This window comes from Mytilus edulis, chromosome 6, assembly GCF_963676685.1.
Source record: "Mytilus edulis chromosome 6, xbMytEdul2.2, whole genome shotgun sequence".
Classification (NCBI taxonomy): domain Eukaryota; kingdom Metazoa; phylum Mollusca; class Bivalvia; order Mytilida; family Mytilidae; genus Mytilus; species Mytilus edulis.
The window spans coordinates 52,156,474-52,181,219 of NC_092349.1; positions in this window are offsets into that span (position 1 = coordinate 52,156,474).

The window sequence follows — 24,746 nt, forward strand, 5'->3', positions numbered from 1 at the left end:
GAATAAGAATTTTTTATTTTATGTGGGAAAAAAACAATCCTGGTACCTTTGATAACTATTAAGTACTGTCTATCCTTATCGAGTAAAATCTGTGCTGGACCTTAGAGGTCGAGCACAAAATATGGTCTTTTCAGACTTATTTTAGCAGTTTGAAGTATGGTTTTGCTATGTAATAAAAGTTATTCCTTAATTAAACTCTGCACGGACCCTTTATTGTTGCCGTCTAAGTTGTTGGGATTGAAGTTGTGTATTTCTGCAATTGGTCGTAAATCACGATCATCAGAACAGTCTTTAGCTCTTTGGGAGCATTTGTTGTGTTTAAATACTTTATTTGGGTATGATTGCCAATAAGAAAACTATTCACAAGAGACCGAATGAAGTGGAAGTACGCAACTATGGGTCAACGAACGGTCTTGACAATGAGGAAACCCGATTTGGTTTAGTCATTGGCTATTAAAAGGGTTCCAAAAAAGAAAGCAACTGCCACAAGAACACCAATACCGATAACACAAAACAATGAAATGATAGGCAGCAACTAATGACTTCAACAGAATAAAAGGCTCCTTGCTCTTAAATATATACATCATAGTACTATAAAGACACATATAAAGTGAGTTTGCCGAGATATCATAGCAGAATTATTAAACACTATGAAACTGCTCTTTTACCTATTTCAACTTTTTTGATATTCTCGTAATTGCGAGCTAGTGGGTCTATTTACGATCGGTTTAAACAATATTTGTTTTTACTCTACGAAAGACACTAAGAACTTCTTCGGCTTTGCAACTGTGAGTGTACAACATTGTGAATTAATTCCTATAAATTTCTTTCAAAATGGAAAGTCACTTGTACGTCGCATCTAAATCAAATTGTTATATAAGGTTTTATTTTTGCATTGTTGTTTTATTTCTGACTGTATAGCGATGACTTGGGACTTAAGTAATATACATATAATTGTTTTATTCCTTTATCCAAACAAAATGTCGTAGTATTTTAAAACTGGTTGATAGAAAGATTAAGAACTAATAAGTACATGTATAATGCCTATTCTAATTTAAAAAATCTCAAATTTGTCTTGAGGCCTTTTAAAGCTGACTAATGAGCCTTTACTTTGCAGACCGAAACGTGGCCTATCATATGTTTAAACTTATTTTTCATTTGGTAACTGGTGAAGAGTTTTCTCATAGGCAAATATACCACATTTTTTTATATTTAAAAGTTTGGCACGTAAATTGGAAAAATATACTTGAAAAGCTCGTTTAGATGTTTATCATACATCAAATAACTTCATAACTAATTTATTATTCTAGCTAGATATTTAGATTAGTTACGAACTGAGACCGATATTAGAACTTGAGTTGAATTACCACGAAAAATTTCAATATATAATGTTTATTTGATATTTAAAACGAATGACACAACATATTCAAAAGAAAATCTTTGCATTGGTCGTGTTGCTAGATAATTAAATCTTTGCGTTGGTAGTTTTTGAAATATTCATCTTTGTGTTGTAAATATACATGAAGGTTTAATATTTGTTAATTAACAGGGAGATCAATAGTGCTATTTAGGGTGACAATGTTCTTTTATATCTTTACAACAAATTTGATCGATTTGTGTTCAAAGCCCTAGATATATATGTATTAAGTTTTAAAAATATGTTTGCACATGCATAATTAGATATATTGTTTAGAGACTATTACAGGTTACGTGTATTCTTATTGTACCCAGTAGTTACTGTATGCTCTGATTGGCTGACATTGATAATTAACAAGCTGCCCTATAAAGAAAACTCGTTACTTTACCGGAGTTTATGAGCTGTCACAGATTAACGGTAAGTAAGCTCGACAAGCGGACTCTCATTCATCATATTCTGGCTTAGAGAAAACAATTTTAATTATTTTATTTTAACGTAAAACAATGTAAAACTTCAATACGCACATATTTGATTATATAAAAATTGTTTGTGATGGGAAAACAATTTTTTATTTCCTTAATTTCAATATTTTATTTTCACAAGCAGTGGAATAAATTGCCTTTAATGCAGGGAGTGTTTTGTACGTCAATACAAATTTCAATCCTGGTATCTGTGATGAGTTTATTTACAGCTATAAATTGGTATTTTTTTTAAATAACTTAGTATTGCATAGTTAACATTTATGTTTAGCTTGATTGGGCATGAGTCCCAAATAAAGGGACATTTTCATGTTCACAGCTTCGACTCAAGGTATCATTGATTCGTTATAAAATTCGTGTATTTTTTAGAATAAAGGTCAACTTGTTAGCCATCGAGAGATATTTCTGATGTAAATATAAGTATAGATGAATAAACAATCAGGCACGTGTAATCGTATATCGACGATTGTTTGCGTCTTCTAGATTTCATGTCATAGATTTCCCTGCATTTGAATGATCCTTTGTGAGCAGAATCAGTCAACTATTATGGTCTTACATGTGTCTGTCTCGCTTCACTTCTAAATGTTGACATTTTGTTTTCTTGTTTTGAATAAGAAGATGTTGTGTAATTGGCAATGCAATCCTTTTTCCGTTAATATGGTAAAGGGGTTATTGAATTCGTATGCAAATACGTTGATTTATTGACTTACATCCAATATACTGTTGACCTTATGTTGACAAAATTGAATCAAAACTGAATATGAATAGTGAAAAACAATTTTTCAATTCCGCTTTGATAAAAAAAAATTGTCAACCCTTTTAAGGCATGCGCAATTAAAACTGTATTTTTATTCTTGATGACAATTGCAAGTTTTTATATCCGCAGTACTATTTGGATCTAATTTGTCAAAATAAGAAAGAAAAAAACCGATGTATCATTAGCAATTAGTCAACCTCACTTCAACCAGCATTTATGCAAACCATTAATTTTACCCTCAGCTCGAGATGGGTTGTTAGTGTGCTAAGCATGTACTGTAATTAAAGAGAAAAGAATATCAATATGAAAAGTAAAACTTCGAAACAATTGGTAAAAACCATTTCGTTGACTGGTCAATTTATTGATTCTAGTACAGGTCAAACGTTGATGAACAGGTTTTGAATCTATAAACTGAAATCATTCATACATACTTTGAACAATCGTTAATGTAATTAGCACCGTCTATCTGTATTTTATATATGTATATATAGATAGATAGATTGCCTAACAATGTAATTTTAACACACTATCTAGTATGTAAATATAAGAATGTTTAAAATATTTACAAAATGATTAAAATAAACGCAATATTTCTCTAGACCAACTAGCTTTATCAAGCGTGCATCTATCCAGGTGAAATCGGATGTTTCAGCTAAATCCAAGAGAACATATACATGGAGATGCAATTTATTTTTATTTTTAAGGCAGCTCAATCCAAATTCAACATAGACATTGAGCTGCAAATTTTTTTTATTTTCAAGGCAGCTTAGTTCTACATATACATTGAGCTGTAAAAGTTTCTTATCATCCACATCCGATTTCACCTGGATAGATACAAATATTGCGTTTATTCTCATCATTTTGTAAATATTTTAAACATTCTTATATTTACATACTAGATCGTGTGTTAAAATTACATTGTTAGGCAATCTATAATTTTATTTGTGTAATTGAATTAATCTCTGTACTGACTAATCCACACTCCCATAGATTTGTATGTCATGTGCTGCTATTTATAGGCACTTATATATATATAGATATATATATATATTATTCTATTTTACGTCGTATCATTTGACTATCAAAACCTAGGTGGCGTCAAGTCTAAAGTACCCAGTAAATGGTGATGCAATATAATTCCAGTCCATCCATTATTAATTGTTCTTTTTTTGGGGGGTCATCAAGATAAGAGAAAAAAAATCTGTGAAAATGAAATTGACAGCTGATGTCCCTATAACTTCTACTTTGAAGGTTAACATTAAAAAAAAATGTGGACACGGTGCACGACTTTTCTTAATGTTATTGTTAAACCCCAATGAAGCCATGCAACGTATCAGTAATACTACAAATTATCCCGATACACATAATAACGTATTTTCAAGGGTAGTGATGATCGGCTGTTGCCGTCGTTGTTGGAAATATTACGTCAGTTCAAAACAGAAAATTGGCAGGATAGTTTTAGTCTAAGAAACAAGTCTTATGTTATAATTTTTCATTTAGTTTGAACTAGCTGTGAGTATTTTCGAGAAGTCTTAGATATTTACTTTGTGTCGTTTTTATTTTCAAAGATGGATATCATCACGTCCTGTCTATTTTTGATAGCCTTGTTTCTACTTTGTATCAATCTGATGAGTTTAGCCCTTTTGACCTTATTTCAGAAGTTTGTTCTTACGTTGTACTGTTACACAATTGTCCCAGGTTAGGGAAAGGATTATCACATTCAGAAATGTTCAAAACGCCACCTTATAAATGTGTTTTTCCAAAGTCCAGATCCTGTAATTTAGTGGTTATGGTTTATTGCTGTTTCTCATATTTGTTTTTCTTTTTTTTCTTTATTGTTTTGTATTGTTAGTGTTTGTGTTGTTCTGTTGCACAAGTGTCTCATGATATGGAGAGGTCTGACGCCTTCAGATATGTTTAACCCATAACATTGTATATGTGTCTGTCTCAAGTCAGGAGCCTGTATCATACTTGGTCTCGTTGGTTCATGTCTGTCATTTCAGTTTTTTGTAAATTGTTTTGTTAAAATTTAGCCCGTTATTTTTCTCAGTTGAATTGTTTCGTACTTGACATGTCAGAACCTTTTAAATCCGACACTAGACAGTGTGGATTTTTCTCATTGTTGAAGGTTGTCAGTAATTGCTAACATCTACCTTATGTGAACTTTGGTGGATATTTGTCTCTATGACAATCATACCACATCTTATTCATATACTATAGATGACTTCGGGTACTCATTGTTTTTTTGTTTTTTTTCATTTCCAACATTTTTTTACTTCTCTTTCACAGATCCCCTTCTCATTCTTAAATTACATATCTCACTTTTATACCCCATATAAACCACAGTCCCACATTGTTTTCCCTTATATATCAAATTCCTGACACATTTTGACCCCCCTTCTTTTCACTAGTACAGAACTATGTTAAGTACTATCGTAAGAATTTAATAGTAATACGCAGATACCTCTGTGGATGAGAGGGATAATTGCCTTTATAGCAAGTACCGAAATGTATTGATGGACTTTATGTGATGCATAAAAACGTACTGGTAATATAAGGTTCCTAGTTTAAATCGCCAAATGGGTATGTCGACTACATAGGACTCATCAGTTGCGATTGAATCAAAACGATTTGACGAACAAATATATTTCAGAGAAAATAAGCATTGGAAACAATAAATATTGACATAGAGATATGTATCACCTTTGTGTAAATTTGATAGTATAAAGCAAAGATTAACAATAGAAGGGAATTTACTTTAACATGTTAACTTTCCGAAGCATCAAGAATTAAAATGCTAATTGAACCGCATGTCAAATATCATTTCAACTGACCTAATCATAGATTTCAACATATCAAAATGTAAATTTCGCAAAAGTTATAACGTCAAGTGACCACGGCTGTGGGGAGGGGCAAACAAATCCATGCTACTTAGATATATTAATGCTCAAACAATTGCATTTCAAATACCTTTGATAGGACTTGACATGTATTTCGTGGGTTCGAATTTTAATAATAGTTGTCATGTTGATTTAAACATGGATAAATGTGATGTACTGTTAACTGACCAAGTCATCTACCGAATTAGGCTATTTACCGGATTTGTTATAAAATAAGCAACACGACGAGTGCCACATGTGGAGCAGGATCTGCCTACTCTTCGGGAACACCTGATATCACCCCTTTTTTGTGGGGTTCGTGTTGCTTATTCTTTAGTTTTCTATGTTGTGTCATGTGTTCCATTGTTTGTCTGTTTGACAACGTCTTCTTTCATTTTTAGCACGGCGTTGTCAGTTTATTTTCAATTTATGATTTTGACTGTCCCTCTGGTATCTTTCGTCCCTATTCCACAGCTAAAATAGCTTGCAACCTTCTATAATTTGCAAACATTAACCATAGACTATCAATTGATAAATCAAGCAAGATCTGCTCCCACTTATCCGAAGATTTGAATGTACGTAGATCACTTGAAACTCTACAACTCATTTGTTGCCATAAAAGCCATGCCTAAAGTCTTAAGACTCATTTGCGCTTCGACCAAAATAATTGAAAATCCAAATTAATAACAAAAAAGAATAGCATTGGAATCTAATGAATGTTGACAAAGAGATATGTCTCGGCTTTTATGTAAATTTGATAAAATAATGCAAACGTTCAATTGAAAATGACTATAACATGTAAACATTTATAGCTAATGAACTCCGACTGAAAGTGCAGGGTAAAATTTTTCCCGTTGACTCATTTGTGAAATAAGTATTACTATTGCTAGTAAATGTGTCATGTTAACAAGAGATGCCACGGCTTATGCCAATTCATACCAAATATCATCGACTTTCAACTAGTGGTTGTTCCTAAGGTAGCACAATACTAAGATTTTATACCTCCTATTCCCCCATTTTAAAATGCTGTAACTTTTTTTTATAATGCTAGAAAATTTATAAAAGTGGTATTTATAGATAGCTAACAGATAACTTCTTCACATTAATGCAATGTTGTTATCATACAACAATAATGTAATCAAACAATTTTAATGTTAACTGTGTCTACAAAATTTTACAAAAACTTTCCACGTTCAATTGAAATTAGCTTCGTCATAGACATCTCGAAAGAATTGATTTTGTTATATGCTGTTCATAGGGCCATTATTTACAAAAGGGTGTCTTTGATGATGGATACAATGTTTAGATTAAATTTTACACCTAATCAAGCATTGTATACTTTTTATGTGGTAAGGATTATTACACTAATTAGAGATTAATGAGAGAACGAGATACGAAAACGATAAATTTAGGCACTCTTTTGTAGCTCCTGCTGTGTTGAATAATATTTCATTGAAATTTTGTGTATAGTTATAAAGATAATAGAGCTAAATTCATTAAAGTGAACTGACCAAGATTTTGACATTAATTGCATGATAATTGATTACACCATGACTGCATAACAAAAATATTGCATTCATTTAAAATATTAATCTTTTATCTATCTATATATACCTCTTTTATTAATTTATACAAAGTCTTAAAAAAGTAACAGCATTTTAAAGGTTAGATATTGGAAGTCAAAAAATGTTTGTATTGTGCTACATAAAACTGGTTTCACCCCAAACTAATTAAACTAAAATAAGTCAATAGATCTTGACTGCGGTGGCAAGGTTAACTAATATCCATATATATTAGATGTGTTAGTGCTAATATACACATACATACCAAATTCCAAGCACATACTCTATCACAAACTACAGATTGTTTAAACAGCCAACTGCACGCCTTAGTTTCGATTTTCGACTTATTCGAGGCAAGAAAAAAAACAGTCATCAAATCTTGCTAAAATGGGTTGAATAAATTTATAACGACAAATGTTTTCGATTCATGCAAAAACTTGATCAATAGAAATTTACATTTACAAAGAGAGACACATTTTTAATACAATGATGCAGAAATAATTTCGTAGGCAAAAATAGTTGATACATGTGTATGAATAGTGAACAGTTTAATATAATTGACATGCTAACTTAAACAAACGTTTACAACAAAATATAATTCCAAAATTGGATTATTAACAAACAATTACTAAAGCCGATTAAAATCCAAGAAAATATAACTCCATTTTAATCATTGAAGCCTTCCATTGCGTTTTTCATTTACAAGTTTATGTAGTTTATAGTATAGGTGCATTCATGTATCTTTAATCGCATCGAAATATAATTTCAGAAAGACCAGAACAATCAACGTTGCCGACGTGTTTCCAATTTTGGATGTTAGCTATGTATGATAGGCACCAAAATGAGCACACGAAAGCAACTTCGGGATCCATTCATAATATAATGAACGGAAGATGAAACTAGACTCATAAAGAGTTTCGCTGTAACAGATCCAATGCAGAAAAACAAGACATCTGCGAGATGCCACCACTTTGTCGATCTTCAATTATGTTGAAGAAGCAGTTTTAGAAACTTGTTGTTTTATTTTTCAGTTTCATCCTTGTTGTCTTGTAGTCTCAGCTATCTTGAATATCAGATGTGTAACCATCAATCAGTGCAGGTGATGCAGATTTAGATTCCGTTGCGTTGGTGACACTAGTCTTGTTCTTATGGTGTCATTTCAAAACACAGTTTAACAACAAAGATGAAAACGAGTTTGGTTTCCAGGGAACCAGTATACTGGTGATCATCTTAATATCGGATAACCCCAATGTCAAAATGGTAAACGTACATAGAAAATACTGAAAATGACTCGTCAACATCATCAAACCCGTGACAAGTAATATTGTTGTCAACAGCAACATAAGAAGATACTGAATAGACGGTCCATTTATGGCAAGATCAAGATCAAGAAAGACATTTAATTCGTATGGTCTATGATTAGTATATGTTTAAAACAACTTGGTTGATTCCACTGTTCGCACATTTGAGAGGTGAATTGATGGAGTAATTCTCTAAGAAGCCCAGTTCTTAGTCGGCGTTTCAAAAGAACATATTGAGTGAAGAATAATAATATTTAGGTAATCAGGTAAAAAATCAATATCAATTTTAGAGAACTGATTGTTAGAATAAAATAAAAAAATTATACACGATATCTTCTTTTTTTTTGGCACTTCCGTCTTCCCCAACCACAACTGTGTCAATATCTATATATTGACATATATTAAGCAAATGGTAAAGAGTTCCGCGGGACTCTTTTGTCACTCATGCGATAATCGGTGTAAGTATTAGTTAACTGCTATCACAGAACTATACCTTGCCCTTTTGGAATTTTTATTATGCAATTGTTGAAACTAAAATAGCAATATGTTAATATGTTTAATTATTTGTGCAAATATTCAAAGTCAATGAACCATGTATATTGCTAAACAATCTCCATACAAATGAGGTGTGCCGGGGCTAATACAACTGCATACCAAATACCATTGACTTGGTATAGGTCGTTCCCTTTAAACACACATAACATCAAACATTAGATTATAAAATATGTCAAACATTCGATGTCATTATACTATGGTGAGAGGGTTGGTTGGGGCTATATAATCTTCTATTTATTTGCCTACCCTACATGGTTCTCCCTGTACTGACCTAATAACAAACTAATACATATTAACCTAGCAAAATGTTTAAAGTCAATAGACCATGAACGAAATGATCGAGGCAAATAATCTTCACAGAAATATGATGCCCAATGCTTATACAACTGCATACCAAATATGATTAACCTACCACTTATCTTATTATCAGTAAAATACAGAAAAATTAAAACAACCAATGTCTTAATTTTGCTCTGGATGCTGTATTTTGGTCACAAAAAAAGCTTCCGGAGGGGGGATAAGAAAGTTATTGATGACTGAAACCTTTAACCACTCGTTTAGTGTAAAAATAATTCGCAGTCTAATTTGTCAGTATAAATGAAAATAAATAATTTTATTTGTAAATTCGAATTTTTACTCGGATACTGTCTATCTATCATAAACATGTCATAACATTCATTGATTTGACAAAGTTATTGATTAAAAAAAAACTTTTATCACAGACTGAATCAAAATATGGACTATGTAAAGCTGCATATCATCTTCACGTTCAAAGATATTTAGAAAAGAACGACGATTTACTTTTAAAGAACCGGTAAGGACAACAAAAATTGCCCAAGGGCTGAAATTAAACGAAAAATGGATGGACTTTATTTTCCATATTCTCTTTTGCATTTCTTCTGACGTTCATTATTAGCAAACTTTTAATCTATTTAATTATATGCTTAAATTTGTTTGCATGCGTAGTATTTTCTTGTTTTTAAAACGTTATTCCTGCTGAATTCGTAAACATGCATATTTATACGAATCATCTTGAAAATGGCTGTCGTATTGAATTTTGCAGAATGCGTGCATTGCTTAAATTGTCTATCATATATGGAAAGCCTATTTTTTATCATTAAACCCTCAATTATTCTAAAAATAAGTTTGAATCAGCAGAACTATTACACTAAGTCTTGATTTTCCAAACTGTTTAAGACATCTTTACACTCCACCCTTTTAATAATTTCTGTTTATAAAATAATATGAAACGAAAGTATATCAAATTCATTATTTTAGCAGTTGATGAAATTATAAATTAAAAGTACTTTATCCATATGGCATAAAGGGCGGGCCAAATGTTCTCTATGGTTATGGTATGTGCTTATGCTTATACAACTGCATATTAAATGATATTGGTCTACCTCTTAAACTCTCCATGAACTGATAACCTAATCACAAACTGATACATGGAATCTAAGCAAGATTTTCAAAAAGTCAAAATACCAAAAACCACGGGGCGGAACCAAAAATTCTCTATGCAAATGGGATATGCCAACTGCATACTAAATATCATTGACCTGCTACTGGTGGTTCACTATATACTAGACCTAATCACAGACCATGATATTGTTTAATTCGACACCGACACCGGAAACAGCATGCTTATGTCTCGCTGTTTATAAAAAAATCTTCTTATAAGGGATCAATTTGTGATTTAGGACATGCTACTTATTTGAAGACCTTACTTTGCTGAACATTTTGATAAAATTAAGTTTCAAAGTTGATATGAAAAAAATTGTAAGGGTTCCGGGGAACCCAGTGTCTTGCCTAATTTTGCTGTTAGTCACACAAACAACAAAAATGATGAAAACACTGAATAAAAATGTACCTGTCGATACTATCTTTTGATTGTCAGAAGCTTCTGTCCAAGTTTGATAAAAATCCAGGATAGTTTAAGAATCTTAAAAATGCTTTAAAAACTCTAACTGCAGACTTTATGTAATGTTAACTTGAAAAAAAACTAAGTTCATTTATAAGTAAAATACGGGGAAATGGATCTTTTTTTTACAAAATTTATTTCTTGATACTATCTTATACTTAGAAACATGCTTCTGTCCAAGTTTGGTACAAATCAAGGATAGTTTAAGAAAGTTATCCAAATTTAAAAACTTTAAAGTCATATGAAACGAGTGACTGGTGAAAAAAAACTGTTTATCCAATTCTTGAACCAATGTATGTATATATCATAAACTTTACTATCATTTTTTTACGCAAATATATCGTATAATTATGATTTTTTTTCTGTCTGTGTGTTAGAATTTAACAAATAAGGCACCTCCTTGAATTCCGTGTCTTGACTAAGAAGTTTACCGATTGTCACCTCATAGTAAACTATCAACAAAAGCATAAAAATTGAGCACGTGTTTAACATGTACAATCAGATAATAATCTATTTCAGTGACAGATCCATGCTTATGCGATAACCGAATTTTTACGAGAAGGTTCACACTAAGGTCACTTTGCATACGGAAAATTTGTCGGCGAATCGCTTCCTGGAAGCAAGCAATTAACAAAAGTAAACTTCTTCTAAATATGGACAAATTAAGGAATTTTCTTTAGACAAAAGTATATGTAAAAAAGTTTAGTAATGAAAACTATCCATTTTGTTATAAAAAATATATGCATTAATATTTTTTAATTTGAGGTTTCATATGACTTTAACCACAAAGTGAATGTAACGTTTCCTGGCAGAAAAACTAAGTTCATGTATAAGTAAAATACAGAAGAGGGAATGTTTTATTTCCTAGCAGAAAAAATAGTCCATTTATAAAGAAAATTCTAAAATAAATGAAATTTAATTTTAACAAAATTTACTTCTGGAAACTATCTTATGAACATAAACAGGTTTCTGACCAAGTTTAGTAGAAGTCCAGGATAGTTCAAGTAAGTTAATATAATTTCAAAAACTTTAACCACATATTGAATATTTGTGGACGCCGCCGACGAAACGACGACGACGATGGGATGTAGGATCGTTATGTCTTGCTTTTTCGACTCGACAAAAATGGCACAAACAATCTTTCAAGGGCAAAAACTCCTATAAGGATATCGATGATGACATGTTTATGTGGCTTATCTGTGAGAGTTACTTTCTTGACGTATTTGGTGTTAGGTTGTCTCTCATCCATGAAGTTTTGGGAATATTCGACTGCGCATAATTTCACGCATGAATAACAATGCACACGAAAAGTATTTGTCGTAAATTATTTTTTTGAAATAAATAAATTTTGATTGATTAGAATGTTAAATTATTGTATTTATGTCACTAAAAAAATATTTTCGTTATTATGTGTATCTGTTAAAGGCTCGAAATGACATTTCACCATTTTCCAGCAAATTATTTGGTTTTAAGGCAAAATATTTTTTTTTCCTTATCTGTGAGCTATGTTTTTTATTTCTTCATTCTTTGAAGCTATATTGCAGCTTTTCAAATCACAGTTTCGGCCCAAGTGTCATAGAATTTTTTTTTTTTTTTTTTTGTTATTCCGATAAAAACAAGTCAACACCTCTATTTTCCATATCATTTCATTAAAAAATGATCCTTTTTACATACCTGTTTAAAAGTAAAATGTTGAGCCTTAATGGTCTGTGACCCCCTATTTTTTCGACCAATTTGATTCTCTTTCTGTAAAAATTAAAATAACAAAAAGACGGCACCTCTGATAGAAACTTCGGCATGAGAATAGGCTGTTAACACAAAAATATGCCAGGTCGTTTTGTTGTTTAATTGGATAATGCAAATGTTGAAATAAAAAAAGCAATACTTAACAATACAAAACCTACATTTGTATAAATCGTATATCAGCTAATATATTAAGCATAGAAACGGGCAGATACAATAATGTTGATAAAAATGATAAACTATATAGAAATTGAAAATCATAAAAGTTCCCGTAAAATTTTGACGTCATGAAGAATTTAGAAAATTCATGACGCCACACTGGAATGAGTAGCGATATAGATTTCTTCCTACGCATTTTTTAACATTTGTAATGTAACACTTTAAAGTCGTTTAATATTTGCAATTCTTCAAATTAACATATTTATTGTTAATTATTTCTGAAACTTTTCATAAAACGTTGTTAACATACTGTGATACGAACTTTCTTTAAACTCAGTGATACATTTATTTATTTTTTTCTTTAAATATCTATTCTTCTGCTTGAAAATATGTGATAAATAGATTATTACATGTCATTTTCCATATGGTCCATGGTATCAGCCCACGACCCATATCAAGCCCTCGGGCTAAAGCCCTCTGGCTTGATATGGGAGTCTAGGGCTGATACCAGGGCCATATGGAAAATGCCATGTAATAATCTATAAATATACTATATATCTCTTGTACAAATTCTTATATTGTTGCACGTAAAATGATGTGTATGTGTTCTATAAGATATATTTCTTCGGAATTAAGTATCATCATTATATAATCCTAAACACAAATATTAACTTGAAAACTAATTAAAAGTTTCAAAGTCAATGAACCATGGTGAGTTGTTTGAGGGCTATACCATCTCCACGGAACTGAAACTTGCAAATGCCAATATATTTGCACATCAACTATCGTTGAAATATTAGGCTGCATTTCTGTAAATATAAACAATGCAATTCTCCGAAGGAACTCCCTTTGGGGCTAAAACTGTGACATTTTACTATGACGTTTCGTGAAAAATTACATCAGAGAATAGAAAGTTGATAAGCACTATCATTGTATTCAAAGGTCAAAACATAGGATTGTAAGGCATTTTTTCAACAATTATATTCCCTGAACTTATTCAAAAATTATGTTCTACCCATACCTTGACTTTTTGATTACTTAAGAACTCATTTGTCATCGCAATAGTATTTCTTTATGCTGATGACATTCCAAAGTCATGTCTTTCTAATATGAAGCATAGAGTTCATATTTGGGAACCAGTATGTCAACAAATCAAATTATCTATATATCTCTTAAAAAGAGCATAAGATACTAATAAAATAATTTTAACTGCGTAACCTTGATACTACTCGTTTACTTTAATTCATAATTTTTATTTACAAAGAGCTACATTCAAGTGTATATGGCTCTTTCGTTAATCTAAGGTCCAAATAAAAAGGTAAAGTTGGAAGAAGATGGATGTGCAAGTCATAGTTTACATTATTAGATTTATGATGTTTATACAACTCTGAATTCTGCACCGTATTATATTCACATAGAATAAAAAGATATATGTAGGTTGGGATATATATAAAAGGATAAAAGGTATATATCATAACTTTTTATTAGCAAAAATATTAAAAGAGGCTTTTGAAATTTTAGTCAAAAATATTAAGTACCCATACATAGTTGTTAACTATAAAATAGAAAGTATAAAATCTACATGTTACTGTATAGGCTATTCCACTTATTGTTGTCACTTTGCCAATTATTCGAATGTTTAACGCAACGAAGCACAAGGAAAGGTGAATTGTTACTTTGATTAATTGTAAATTGCTTAAAGTCTTTGTCATACGTGTAATGTATATATCAAAGGTGTATACTTTGGTATCAGTATAGATTATATCTTTATAATGAAAAGATCTTTCAAAAGGTTTTAAATTGCTTCAAACTTTAAATACCTCTTTTAAATGGCAATATAATATATCATCTGTCTTATAATTTGGTCAGGTCTGTCAAAACATATCTATTTGGTAAAAATCCAAGATCGCAGTTGTTTCACCGACTAAAACCCCAAACCTATTAATACATTTTGTTCATAATACATACTTATATGTCATGTAGCAAGTGATCTATTTTCTATAATGCTAAAATTATTATAATACATTGTTACAAAATATATCAAATACAGCTTCTTCTACAGTATTAAAGTTTGAGGTTTATAAGAAGTCAAAGTCAATAATTATTGTACTTGTATAACAGAGGTATCAGAATACATTTGAATACGTCCTAGTTGTAATGAAGTTGACATGCAAGTCCAAACAGTTAACACTTGCCATTTGTATATTCCCCGTTTAACTGAGAATCAATTAATAGACGTTTAATCAACAATAAGAAATGCATGTCCTTGGGATCAAATAAAAATCAGTATCAGAGATCCTTTATGTTTTAAATATCTATCCTGAACTTACACCTCAGTCCTAAAAGAAGTCACCATTAATACTATTTATTCACCTGCTTTATCTAATGAAAACGTTCATACATTCGCCATAAAATTGCCAGTTTATAGCATCAATGATATTGTGTGGGTCTTTTCGATAATAATTGATCCTATCCCCATTAAATAAACTGTTCTCGCTTGTTATTCGTATTTGGCTTTACTACTTTAATGCATTTATTACTAACAATAATTAATAACAATCTGACAACTTGCGACTGAAATGCTATTTTTATTCTTTGTACTTTTTTTCTGTAGTAGAATTTCTTTCAGTTTATTAATTTTTCAGAAACTAAAACTGAATGCATACTTAACATATACATTCGGATTGCATGTGTAGTATTTACTGAACAATGAATAATTTGATTTAAAGAATACAGCAAAATTATCTAAAATTTAAAGAAAAACAGAAATAAATGACCCCCATACAGATCGATAATAATGAGACCACCGAATTGCTCACAACAGATGCATGTCTGTTTCCTTTAAAGTAGGGATTCCTATCAACCAATTAGATTGGGTTGCCTTAACGGAATAACACACGGTTATATTTTTTATCATTGGAAAGAGGAGAACAAGCCTCATCGAAATACCGTTGTCGTCGTTGTCTGCCATGGTCACGTTTTCTTTAAATCAGGGTCAAAGGTCAAAGCAAAAATTGTATAAAAGTAGATTCACAAGGAGAAACAGGTATGATGTTGTATCGCATCATGATACAGCATGTGCGGCTGGTAGAATGTTACATATGGCAAACGCGAGACTTTAACATATTTCGTGGACAGGTATATAGCGGCGCAAATCATCTGTGCAAGTTATAGTGCCTGTTTGAAACAATAGTTCTTGCTTATGCTGTATGGAGGGGGAAGTAATGAACGCATAAGATCGGAACATCTTATCTTGTAACTTTATTATTATCCTACTCTTAATTCCTTTCACACCGAACTCTTTGTATTCATGAAAAACAAGTAAAATTATGCGAGTATTTACTTCATCCGGCGTACAAAATAATTTTTAAAACCTGAATACTCCTTCTGAGCAGATTCATGTTCATTGAAAGTGCTAGCTAGATAAATGACTTCTTCCTCATGTATCAAAGTATCTGAAACGTGACCGAAGCATTCGATTTGTATATTACAATTATAACAAAACTATCAATTCAATAAACAATTAAAGTTATAAAAGACCACAAAAAAAATATTTTCTCAAACAAAACAACGATCTTCAAATTTAGTGGATTATTCATAAAAAAAAACAAATCGACCATACAAGCAAAAACTACAAAACGATTAACGGCACGAGAAAAGACTTGTTTGAATCAATGCAGAATGATCACTAAATTTGTTATTTTCTTCGCACCGATTAACATTACACGAAAGATGTTTGGCAAACATATGAGCCATGTCTGATTAATGTAATCAAAGTAAAAATCCTGTGAGAGAAACACGCAATAAAGTGTCATTTGTTTAAAATGTGGTAACAAGTAAAATAACAAAAAATCTGAATTTAGAGGAAAATCAATTCGGAAAGTCCATAAACACATGGCAAAATCAAATAACAAAACGCATCAAAAACGTAAATTTCAGCTAAAAAATAGTCTTACTTAAATCATAAAATTTTTATACTAGTACTACAATTATATAAATCTTTTCAGCTTTCGATATATGATAAAGGAGTAGATCCAGTAAGACCCCTTTTTGGCCCCAGATACGGGGCGCCGAACGGGACTCTTCTGGTTTTGTACAAAATTCAATTATGTCATAACAAAATCATGTTTGTCTTACAAAACTATGTGATACAGACTTGTATTATGAGAACTTCAATTTTGTGATGACAAAGACAAAATTCATTTTTGTAGACAAAATTCATTTTTGTCTTCACCAAAGTCAATTTTGTCAAAAAGGTATGCAAATATAAACTTATTTGCATACAAAATTGACTTTTGTTACCTGATATGGAAATTAAAACACAAAAGTCAATTGTGTGAGACAAAATTGACTTTTATGAGACAAAATTGATTTTTGTGAGTCAAAATTGACTTTTGTGAGACAAAATTGACTTTTTTGAGACAAAATTGACTTTTGTGAGACAAAATTGACTTTTGTGAGACAACAGTCGATTTTGTGAAGACAAAATTCAATTTTGTCAATTTTGTCTCACAGAAGTCGATTTTGTGACGACAAAATTCATTTTTGTAACAACAAAATTCATTTTTGTAACAACAAAATTGACTTTTGTGAGACAAAATTGACAAAATTAAATTTTGTCTATATTTTGTGAGACAAAATTCAATTATGTCAATTTTGTCTCACAAAAAGTCAATTTTGTCTCACAAAAGTCAATTTTGTCTCACAAAAGTCAATTTTGACTCACAAAAGTCAATTTTGTCTCACAAAAGTCAATTTTGTCTCACAAAAGTCAATTTTGTCTCACAAAAGTCAATTTTGTCTCACAAAAGTCAGTTTTGTGTAACAAAAGTCGATTTTGTATGCAAATTAGTTCACAGAATCCAAACTAAACTAATTTGCATACAAAATTGACTTTTGTCCCCTTATTTTCAAATAAGGTAACAAAAGTCAAGTCTGTGTAACAAAAATGAATTTTGTCATGTCAAAAGTGACTTTTGTCCACTGAAAGACAATTTTGTATGTCAAAATTTTAAATTTGTAGTATGTTACAAATTTAGTCAAACTGAACTCATTTTTGTTGAACAAAAGTCACTTTTGTCCGTTCAAAATTGAATTTTGAGTACAAAACCACAAGTGTCCTATTCGGCGCCCCGTACTAGCACCATAACGTCATGCTAAATTACTGAAATCTTCACAATTCTAGCATTTAGTTAGATTTTAGACGGTTTTCGTGTAAAACGAAAGTGGCCGCATTCGTGTTCATCCTTAATATTGAAATGCAAGTTGTATTTTGTGATAATAACACATAATATATATAAAGGTCGAGGTTGAACACGGATGCAACCACTTTCATTTTTGACAAAACCATCTGAAAAGTGAAATTTTTCGGCATATTTGGTAGATTTTTCATATTTAAGCTTGAACCTGAAATTTGAGGTCAAAATCGGTCTTACCCGGACCATCTCCTTTAATTTGTAAGCTAGACGATGAGTGTCATTTGAGCAAATAACGCAGGAAGCAAAAGTTCTATTCATCGTTTTGAAGATGGCCTGCATGATGAGGTATCTTTTGGTACCCTGTGAAACCACAATATTTTGAAAAACGTGACCACGGTAGCTTATGACGACATTCATGATTGAAAAATAAAATGATTATCCAATCGTTTGCATATAAATATAGCCGTGTGTTATCCGTTAACTTAAACTCGTTAACTAGACGTCTTTTTCGATTCTGGGCACCCTACTATTAAGACAAGTTCTAGAAGTGTGTTAATTTAAGGGAGATTTAATTTCATTTACCACCGCACATCAGATAACTAGATTTTTATCATGCATGGTGTCGTGTTTCTTTTTGTATTTCTGTAAAAAAAAAATGTTTTCATGCCAAACTTCACAGATGACCAAATTATATTCTTTTGTACATTGTGAATAGACTGAATCTTTTAAAATACTTTGAAAAACATCATGTGTTGCAGTAGTAAATTACAGTATTGCATCGATGACAAGGTTAAAGTGTAAACATAGCTTTCGTGTCTATAGAAATAATGACACCGCTTTAATAGATTGTTTTTTTTTAATAATCTATAAATTGCATCTGTCACCTGTTATTTACGATATATTATACAACAAGGACGTCCTTTATCACGATAAGCAGAAAATGTTATTGCCGGTTGTATAGGTTTTAAAAATAGATTTAAAGTGATCTGTACTTCGAATTTGTAGTTTTAGGAAAATAAGTTTATGGGAAGTTGTCTGGATTCCAGTATTTTGATAAAGAAGTATCGATTGTATGGCTAATCTGATTCGTGTAACGGTCAAAATTATTATGAAAGATTTAATAAGTCTAGGCACAACATTGAATGGATTAGCAATTTAGGTCTTTCCTTTTTCAAAAGAGAAACCCCTTACTGCATTTCTTCTGTTTATTATTATTCTTTTTCCGCCAAACTTTGACAAAGTTATCCGCCTTGACCGTAAGACGTGTCGCTTTCATGCTCACACTTTGTATTCGTGTCATGAATACCTATCCGGAACTCAACCTGTGAGTCGAAAAAAATTGTCAGTTCGGAGTAAAAAAAAAATTGTTATCGTTCCAACACCGTAACCGTTATAGGTAGAAAAAACCAAAGGATGATTTTTTTTCAGGACAAGACCCTTGTTTTTCGGTACATTTGGATCGAAAAGATTCAACGACTCATTGGTAGGTTTATGCTCCTATGATAATTAACTGGTGTTGTTTGGCCACCAAAACTCATAAACCGTAGGACGTAGACACCTAGGATCTTAACCATTCATCATCAATTCATGTGACTTTGAAAAATACTTCAAAGTCAAATGTGTATATTGACCTTGTCCCTAGTCCTTACACCTTGTTATGGAATAATGTCAGCAATCTAAATACTTACAGAAGTGTTGAATAGTGGAAAACGTTTGGATCATTAATGCACAACTTTGTAACATTTTGACCGAAGATATTTGACCTTTCCCTTAGGGTCATAACCCCTGTGTTAGGTTTCTGAAAGACAAAATCAGGTTTTACTATATAACCAAAGGTCCTAGACCCGTGGGGCCATCAACAATGACATTGAGGAATAATGACCTTGACAAAGGTCAAAAGGTCAACGTCATGTCCCAGATTGCGAATTATGTGTTTTTTACCTTATATTAAAGGTTGACCTTGACTTTTGACCTTTCAACTTTTTGGTCGATATCTAAAAAAAAACTGTTAGTATTACAGAAATAGTAAACAGTGACAATTTTTTAGGTGACTGAGGCACAACTTTTCTTATATTTTGATCGAAGAGATTCGAGACATTCTGAAGGGGCATAACCCCCATTAACGGTACTGAAAACGTAAAATTAGCTTTAACTTTTGAACAAAAATAAAGGTCCGACTTCCTCCACCAATAAAATCTGGCCGCCACGAAATAGCCTAAAAGCGGTGCTTAAAAGTGGCGTAAAAGCACCAAAAATTAAATCAAATCCTTGACCCAGGAGTCTTTTTCAATGACATTGTGAACTGATGATCTCCACAAAAGTCACATGGTCAAAATATGCGGTCATCTCCTTAAAAACGAATTTGATAATTTTTATTGTATTTTAACAGTTTCTGTGTGTTTAAGAACTTTTCATTACATTCTACGTATATTGGAACATGTATTTTACATCACTAACGTAAAGATCTTTCAATTGTTTAAAAATAATTGACATTTTAATTCATTCAATAATAATTACCCTATCGACGAAGCCGAAGGGGAATTTAGGTTTGCACTCTGTCCGTCTGTCTGTCTGTCCATCCGTCAGTCCGGCAAATCAGTTTTCTACACTTTATTGATAAGATATTGATTCGATATTTGGTGTTTTGTTTTATCATAACAAGTTATAGATCAAGTTCGAATTTTGTTCTGATCTGATAAGTTATGGTCCTTGGATTTACAAAATGTACATAAATAATCAGTTTTCAACACTTTTTTTCGTCATATGCATGAATATATTGGATTGATATTTGTTATTTAGTTAACACCATGACAAGTTATAGATTAAGCTAAAATTTTAATATTTTACTTTTTAAAAATGTTTTAAAGACATGTTTTTAGAGACTGTAAAGAATATCAATTTTAATATGCACGTTTAATGTAAATGGATTAAAGAAGACATATTTGTATAGAGATTTCTTATTTAAGTGTATGTTTCCATATTTTTTTTATCCTTAATTTTAATTTTAATTACGACCGGCAAGTAGCAAAACTCTATATAATTCGCTATTTTGCTGGTGCCGGCAAAATAGCCACTGCCTTAAATACGTATAACTTATTTTGATTTAAAAGTACTGACATGAATATTACGACCGAGTGCTTCATTCACTACAGTTCATGAGTATGCATGTGTCGGAAGTCAGTGTGTTTTTATGTATTGGTTGCTGTTTGTCATATTTGTTTAAGGTACATTTTTTGTCATAATACATACAAACTCGTCAATAAAAATCATATCTAATAATACAAATTTCGAAAGAGTCAGCAAGATAACAAAAGGACATTCATACTCCTTAGTCGAGAACAAACTGACAATGCCATGTCATCAAACTAAAAACGATCAAAAGACGGTATGGATAGCAAAACAAAATGAAGACTGTCAATGCATCTCATAAAAGCTTCATTTCAATAGCTACATGTATTTCAAATGCACAACATCATATCTAATGAATTTATTTCCCTTGAAAATTTAAAGAATATGGGAGTTGACATTGTATGCACTTCTTCTGGCTCACTTCGAAAGTAGAATATGACATATGCGAGTAATACAAAGTCAATGACCCATGATTTAAGGTGCAAGGCTTAATAACCTTCTTGGAAATGAGAAATGCCAAGGCTTGTAAAACTACATAGCAATAATTTACCATTGGCTTACATGAAAGGTTTCCTTTAAACATACCTTTACACTAACTTTAAAAAGTAAACTATACAAAAGTTTCAAAGTAAACAAACAAGGACAAGAGGATAAGGCCATATGAATTCCATGGATTAGAGGTTTGCTAATGCTAATACAAGTGCATATCAAATATCATTGACTTTACATAAGTCGCTCATCTTAAACCGACAACAGACAGAACAAACATAATATAAGGAAAACTCGACAATATTATAATACATATGATAAAAGCAGTAATTGGTCTTCTTTCCTCAGTTCTATTACTGATGGATATTGTAGTGTTCCACATGATTGACAAAAGTACAGGGTTGTGTCTCTTACACAACGAACAAATTAATGGTGTGTGTGTATTGTTATATGGGTTCCTTGTTTATTATGAATTGAACAGTAAGATCAAAGTGCTAGTGGACTGATTTTTTTGGCATTGCATCTAATAGAAGCTAGTGTTGGCATTGCATAATACTTTAATATTATTGATTGAAAAATTTTCATTAGGCACAAATTCAAAAAAAATATTATATAGGTATGTATTCACCAAGAACTCTCTGCTGGGCTCAAACTTTTATATGGCTATACATGTTCAGTGAGTGAACAATTCAATGGAGATTTATTTCTCAACTTGACATGATATTAAAAGAGTTCACAGCATGTCATAAATGAACAAGTGTACAAAGTTGTAGGTTGATTTTACCACACCTTTATGGTCAAATATATAAACCAAAACACTTGTATCCAAAACAGGACAGACACACCAATAGGGCAAACAAACACATGAAACACACAGACAAAAAAAGATAAAAAACGACAATGACAGACGCCAAGAGATGGCAATAGCACATGGCCCTTTAAGGCAAAGTGAGCTAATAAAGTCAAATTAGATGAAACCTGTCAGATAGACATGTACATTATACAATCCAACCACAATTCAAATACAGCTGAGCATTGCTAATAGTACCAGAGAAACAAACCAAATCAACATGAAAATAAGATAAAGGTCAGAGGACACCTGCCAGTCAACCATATATACCTTATAATCATTCCATACACCAAATAAAGTTGACCTATTTCTTGAAGTATCTGAGAGACTGACTGACCATAAACAATTAACCTTGACCCATGAAAAGAGGTCGACCGTCGAGGTCAGGTTAACCCTTTATAATGGAAATGTAGAGTTAGCCTTGTGGTGGGTCAGAATAATATCCATGGAAATAGCTCCTTCAATTGCATACTTTTAATGGCACTTACTTTTATAAGAGTCATCTTACAGTTTTGACGTATATGAATAAGAGAAAGATCTTGGCATTCATAACATTTCTGGTCTTCAGATTATCTCTATCTGAAGTGATTTTCAATTTATAGAAAAAAGAAGAAAGTTTCCATAGTATATGGGATCCCCACTCACACTTTCATTTTCTATATTCAGTAGACCTTGAAATTGGGGTAAAAACTCAAATTTGGAATTAAAATTAGAAACATATATCATAGGGAACATGTGTACTAAGTTTCATGTTGATTGGACTTCCAACTTCATCAACAACAGTGCACATATTGAAATGTCTCGCCTTCTTTACTAAACATTGATATTATGTTGATAATCCTAAATATAAGGCTTTATTATAACTGTCACATCAACTCAACATTACCCAAGAAAACTAAACATTGATCAAGGAATATAAAAATTAGGTCAAGGTGAGATGAACTATGCCAGGCAGACATGTACAACTAACAATTCTTCCATAAAATAAATATGTTGACCTATTGCTTATAAATTAAGACAAACAGACCAAAACACAAATACTTAGCAATGAACATGTACACCTTACAGTCCTTCTATACACCAAATATACTAGACCTATTGTTTATAGTATCTGAGATATGGACTTGACCACAAAAAATTAAACTTGATCACTGATCCATGAAATGAGGTCGAGGTCAGGTGGAAACTGTCTTACAGGCATGAGGACCTTGCAAGGTACTCACATACCAAATATAGTTATCCTAATACTTATAAAAGATAATTTTACATTACAAAACAATTTAACTTTTTTTTCAAGTAGTCACTGAACCATGAAAATGAGGTCAAAGGCATTGGATATGTGACTAACGGAAAGTTCGTAATATGCGGCATCTATATACAAAGTATGAAGCATCCAGGTCTTCCGCCTTCAAAAATATAAATCTTTTAAAAAGTAAGCTAACGCCGCCGCCGGATCAACAAAAGTTGCAGGCTCGACAAAAACTACCTTGATCAAAACTTTAACTTTTAGTGCGCACAAATTTCATTTTATATGTTCAGTGCATCAAAAATTGGGGTAAAAAGTCTAATTTGGCTTTAAAATTAGAAATACATTGTTTAATATCAAAGGGGACATGTGAATTAAGTTTAAAGTTGGTTGGACTTTAACTTCATCAAAAACTACCTTGACCAAAAACGTTTTAACCTGAAGCGGGACAGATGCACAGACCAATAGACAGACTAAAAAAACATAATGCCCCATACAAATGCATTTAAACCCATATATTTTACTTGTAGTCATATCTGGAATGTTGGTAAGCAAACGGGATCATTGGACATATTTTTTAAACTAGATGATGATGGTTGTGGTCAAGTTTTTGCCAATTGTTACAGTTTGTTTCATAGGAGATCTTTTTAAATGTTAATAGATGACGACATATGTAGCTCAGTGATGGAATAGCTTTGTGATACAAAGAGTTAAAAATTACCTCACCTCTCCATCATGTTCAAGTAATATTCACTTTTTTTCCAAACTTATTTTTTTCTCTCTTAAGGTTTAAGGTTTAAGGATATTCTTTATTTTAAAAGTTCTTGAATAAGTTCTTTCATCAGTGTAATATATATAAAGATACTTTATATTTTATAAAAAAAAATCTTGGCTAAAAGACGGAAAGGTCAAATGTTTGAATAGTATTGATGGGAAGATGAACTCTGATGTTTACCTTATAATCAGATCTTTTCAATAACTGATTCACATAACCCCTTAACATTTACTTTGAACATTTGTGAATGCTTGTAGATCATACAAGATTTTGTTTTATTTAATCA